Source organism: Thamnophis sirtalis, unplaced genomic scaffold (genome assembly GCF_051295495.1).
Source record: "Thamnophis sirtalis isolate CommonGarterSnake01/CBP01778 unplaced genomic scaffold, rThaSir2_p1.2 scaffold_13, whole genome shotgun sequence".
In the NCBI taxonomy this organism is placed as follows: domain Eukaryota; kingdom Metazoa; phylum Chordata; class Lepidosauria; order Squamata; family Natricidae; genus Thamnophis; species Thamnophis sirtalis.
The window spans coordinates 2,334,504-2,340,181 of record NW_028261393.1 but is presented as its reverse complement, the minus strand read 5'-3'; positions in this window follow the sequence as shown (position 1 = coordinate 2,340,181).

Sequence of the window (5,678 nt, the reverse complement as noted above, 5' to 3'; positions counted from 1 at the left end):
AGTTAAACGCTAAACAAACGCTAAACGAACAATACAAGTTTTTATTATTTGTCTCTCTATTGTTTATTGCGGGGGGGGGGGCTGCCTGTTCAAATCCAGCTGTGCCTATTTTCAAAACAGCCGAAATTTGATGGTTGGCCGCATCCAGAGCTCGACATTGCCCAACTCTCGTTCCCTACTCGTGACTCTCCCGTGTCTTTCAGTTCCCACGTTTTACACTACCTCCTTTCTGGGCCGGTTGCGGGCTGGGTCCGCTGTACGACGGGACCGCGCGCGTGTGCCTGTGAAGCGGCCGGTTTGCGTTGCAGTTTTAGAGGCAGCAAAAAAAGGAGAAAAAAAAACTGGCTTGGGAACCCAGGAAGCTCGGATTGCAAAGTCTGTAAATTTTGTCTGAACTGGAAGATTTGCAACGTTGCGCAAACGAGAGAAAAAAACCGCAATCGAGTCGCTTTTCCAGCAAGACGAGCAAATTTCCATCACGCGTGTACCCTAAAATTATTACGCGCTGCTTTTATACACGTTTCTTGCTGTTATCCGTGTACTCTTAGAGCAGTGGTTTCCAATCTTGGCAACTTTAAGACCTGTGGACTTCAACTCCCAGAGTTCCTCAGCCAGCAAAGCTGGCTGAGGAACTCTGGGAGTTGAAGTCCACAGGTCTTAAAGTTGCCAAGGTTGGAGACCACGCTAAATCAGTGGTTCCCAAACTTGGCAACTTTAAGCTGGCTGGAGAATTCTGGGAGTTGAAGTCCACAAGTCTTAAAGCTGCCAAGTTTGGGAACCACTGCGCTAAATAAATAAATAACTAAAATAATTCACGTGGGGGGAAAAAAAACCATTCACCGCGCTGAAATGCGCAGACCCGCCAGCAGAGGGCGGGCCACTCCAGAAGACTGGGAATCCGGGCAACTAACTGTTCCACCTCCAGTGGATTGAAGAAAAGATTCCTGAATCGGCTGCAATTTTGGTTAATAACTCATTTTGCTTCTTAACAAGAATGGAATTGATTTGCAATTCACCCTCTTTTGCAGCTTGGGCTCCCTTCTGGTCGTAAATCGAGGACTGCCTCTCTCGTGAGACGGACTACAGAGCCCACATTGTGGAAGGCAATGTGCTCTACATGGGGCTGCCCTTGAAGAGCATCCGGGGACTTCAGCTAGTCCAGAATGCGGCCGCGCGAGTGATTGTGGGTGCACCTCGCTTCACCCACATTACACCTATCCTCCATGAGCTGCACTGGCTGCCTGTCGATCTCCGGGTGCGCTTCAAGGTGCTACTTATCACCTATAAAGCCCTTCACGGTAGTGGGCCTGGGTATTTGAGAGACCGCCTACTGCCAATTACCTCCACTAGACCGATACGATCGCATCGATTAGGCCTCCTCCGAATTCCATCTACTAGCCAGTGCAAACTGGCAACTACCCAGAGGAGAGCCTTCTCGGTGGCTGCTCCGACCCTCTGGAACGAACTCCCCGTGGAGATTCGGACCCTCACCACCCTCCAATCCTTCCGCGCCGCTTTGAAAATCTGGCTGTCCCGGCTGGCCTGGGGTTAAGATTCCAACCCCACCCGAATTGTGTGACTGTTTTGCTCTCTTTTAATATGTTGTATTGTTTCCATATTGGAATACTGTTTGTCTTTCCCCCCCCCTCCCTTTTTGAATTGTGAGCCGCCCTGAGTCCCCCCAGGGAAAAGGGCGGCATACAAATAAAGGAAATAAATAAATAATAAATAAATAAATAAGGCAGAATGAAACTATTAAGGAAACCAGAAATCATTGGGGGGGAAAAAGAGAGCATCAAATCCTTCCTTTTATATATATATACGGTAATTTATTGATTCAAAGAGCCCGCGCAGATTAAGACTAAAGTTGGTTCTAAAATTCGACTTACTTTTTTCCCCAGCACCGGGGACTTAGAAAGCGAATCACGCTTTTTTATTTTTTATTTTTAAAAAACATACACCTTTTTAAAAAACGCTCAGGAAAAAAAGCCATCCTCGGTCAGATTTTTTTCCCTTTCCAAGGACCCCGTAAAAATAAAGCGAGGATTAAAATATCACCATTATTAACAAAACCTAGGAAGGCTGCAGATAACCCCCAGCCCGCTTTTAATCTACATTTTTAAAGCGAAAGGAGGGCAAAAAAAAAACCAGGAAGAAAAAAGCGAGTGGCTGGGCTTTGCTGTCACCGATTCCGCTCGTCCTTCCCAAAAAACATCCTCGTAATTCTTGGCAGGAAATCCAGTCCACCTTTTTAAAGTTTAAAAGGTTTAATCAGCAACCGAAGGCAGGAACTTGGAGATACAGAGATTGCAGGCCATTTTTTGGGGGGGGGGGTGTGAAAAAAACCTTTGAATAGAAAGGAGAAAAATATGAATGAAACGCAAAGTTGGAGTATGCCTCAGTACAGGCGGTTCTTCGCTTAATGACCATTATATGCTTAACAGCACCAGAAAAAAGGTGATTTGCAAACTGGCCCTTGCACTGAACTCAAGCAGGAAACCCTATAACCCAGTGTTTCTCAACCTTGGCAACTTGAAGATGTCTGGACTTCAACTCCCAGAATTCCCCAGCAGTGGTTAGGACAGTGTTTCTCAACCTTGGCAACTTGAAGATGTCTGGACTTCAACTCCCAGAATTCCCCAGCAGTGGTTAGGACAGTGTTTCTCAACCTTGGCAACTTGAAGATGTCTGGACTTCAACTCCCAGAATTCCCCAACCAGCAAATGCTGGCTGGGGAATTCTGGGAGTTGAAGTCCGGACATCTTCAAGTTGCCAAGGTTGAGAAACACTGCTATAACCATTTCAGACAAGTGACCGTCCAATCTCTTCTTAAAAACCTGCAGTGATGGAGCAGCCACAACTTCTGGTGGCGAGTTGTTCCACTGGTTAATTATCCTCGCTGTTAGGAAGTTTCTCCTTCATTCCAAGTTGCTTCCATCCTTGATTAATCTCCATCTGTGGTTTCTTATCCTGCCTTTTGGTGTTTTGGAAAATAATTTGACTCCCTCTTCTTTGCAGCAGCCCCTCAAATACTGGAATCCTGCTATCATGTCCGTCCCCCGTCTCCCACCCCCCGTCCTTCTCTTCACTAGACCAGCCATGCCCGGTTCCTGCAACCGTTCTTTTATGTTTTAGTCTCCAGGACTTTAATCATCTTCGTTGCTCTACGTTGCACTTTTTCCAAAGTCTCATCTTTTTTTTAATAACATGGCAACCCAAACTGGATTCCAGGTTTTATAAAGTGGTGCTAATACTTCAACTATTAGTCACACTTTAAAGCAGGGGGGTCTCCAACCTTGGCAACTTTAAGACTGGTGAAGTCTACCAGTCTTAAAGTCGCCAAGGTTGGCCGAGGAATTCTGGGAGTTGAAGTCCACCAGTCTTTCTCGGAAAATACGTTTATTTCCATTTCATTTCATACAATCACATGTATACTGTGCATGACCGGGGCATATAACATTGAGTAATAAACACAGCCCTCACTTTTATAGACCATACCCCCCAAAATACAAACCCAATATGCCACCTTGACCCACCATACACCCTCTTTCAACCCCCTCCAACTTACATTCTTCCTTCCAACATTCCCCTCTACTGCCTACTTCCCCTCCCCCTCTATCACTCCTCTCTCCCAATACATTCCCTCCCTTCCTTCTCCTCCTCCCTCCAATCCTCTCTCCCACCCTCTCTACCCCTCTTTCTTCTTTCCCTCTACTCCTCCCTTCGGTGTATTTCTATTGTCTATCAGTATATTCAGCTTGTCCTGTTTTTACACTAACATTAAAAAGCCACAGTATACAAGTGCAATCATGTACTTTGAGAGTCCACCAGTCTTAAAGTTGCCAAGATTGGCAGAGGAATTCTGGGAGTTGAAGTCCACCAGTCTTAAAGTCGCCTGCTTTAAACTCTTTTTGAAAAAGGAAGCCGTCTTCTTCCAGCATCTCCCATCCTCAATAACATTTTCTTAAGTTTCCTGTTTTTTCCTCCCTCTCTTTCTTTCCACATCTTCCTCCCGAGAAGGCAACTTTTTTTTTTCTCATTCTTATCTGACTTTTGGGCAACAATCCATGTCCTCGATCGAGAATCGAACTTAATTGAGGCACAGGATCAGCCAAAACGCCTCTGACAGAATTAAACAATGAACAAAACAACTGGGCAACTGGAATAGCATTCAACGAGGCCGAGGGTGTTTGGTCTCCTGCGTTTGAAATTGACGTCTTTAATCAAGGAAGCAGGTTTTGAATTTCCCGGAGCGCTAAAGAAACCCCAGAAATAATCCATTTGTTTCCATTTCTTTTCAAGGGTTTCGGGTGACTCTTCAGTGGTTTTCACAAAAGAAGAAATGCCAACTTAACCCACCTGGAAGGAGACGGCGCGGAAAGTTAATCCAGATTTAATCTGCTGTCGCAACGCCTTTTTTGCCAGGAGTTTTGGCAGAATAAAATGGGGACAGTGGGGTTGGGATGAATTTATTAAGGGACAAAGGAGGAGGGGTTAAAAAGGCGCTTAATTAATTTTGTTCCAGGCCTTGCCCCCAATTTTCTTGGCAGAACCTACTGCAACGTGCTCTACATGGGGCAGCCCTTGAAGAGTATTCGGAGACTTCAGCTTGTCCAGAATGCAGCCGCGCGAGCGATTGTGGGTGCACCTCGGTTCACCCACGTCACACCTATCCTCCGCGAGCTACACTGGCTGCCTATTGGTCTCCGGATACGCTTCAAGGCGCTAGTCGTCACTTATAAAGCCCTTCATGGTATTGGACCTGGGTACTTGAGAGACCGCCTGCTGCCAATTACCTCCACCAGACCGATTAGATCCCACAGATTAGGCCTCCTCCGAATTCCATCCGCCGGCCAGTGTCGACTGGCGACTACCCGGAGGAGAGCCTTCTCTGTGGCTGCTCCGACCCTCTGGAACGAACTCCCCGTGGAGATTCGAACCCTCACCACCCTCCAGGCCTTCCGCAAAGCCCTTAAAACCTGGCTGTTCCGACAGGCCTGGGGCTAAAGAGCTGTTGCCCCCGTCTCGAATGATATGACTGTTGTGTGTTTTTAAATTATGTATTGTTATGTTTCGTCTTTTATTTTTTGTCTGTACCCCCCTTCCCTGATTGAATTGTGAGCCGCCCTGAGTCCCCTTCGGGGAAAAGGGCGGCATATAAATGTAATCAATCAATCAATCAACCAAAATACAGGCCCTCCTTAATGTACCGCCATCCGTCTCCCAACGGTTTAAATTTACAGCGGTCTCGAGGAAGAAACTTACGACCGGTTCTCAGATTTACAACGGTCGTTCCACCTTCACCGTCGCGTGACTGTGGCGCTCGGCAACCGTGGGTCACAAAAGGGGGATTCCGTAAGCCCAGGACGCTGCCACCGTCATAAATATAAATCGATGGCCAAGTGGCTGGCTTTTGACCATGGGGAGACTGCATGGTCGTAAGTGTGAAAAAGGGTCAAGAAGATCCTTTTTCTAGTTGCTGTTGTAATAACTTGGAATGGTCAGTCAATGAACGGTCGTAAGTCGAGGACCAGCTGTAAGACGTTCCTGGGAGACACGCAGAGGGCCGTGTCCAAGCCCTCTCGGAGGGACCTTGTGCCAGTCGTCTTTTGAGTCCCAGGAACTACATGGGGGGGGGGTGTCTCATGTACCCCCCCCTCACTTCCCCGGAGCTGCAA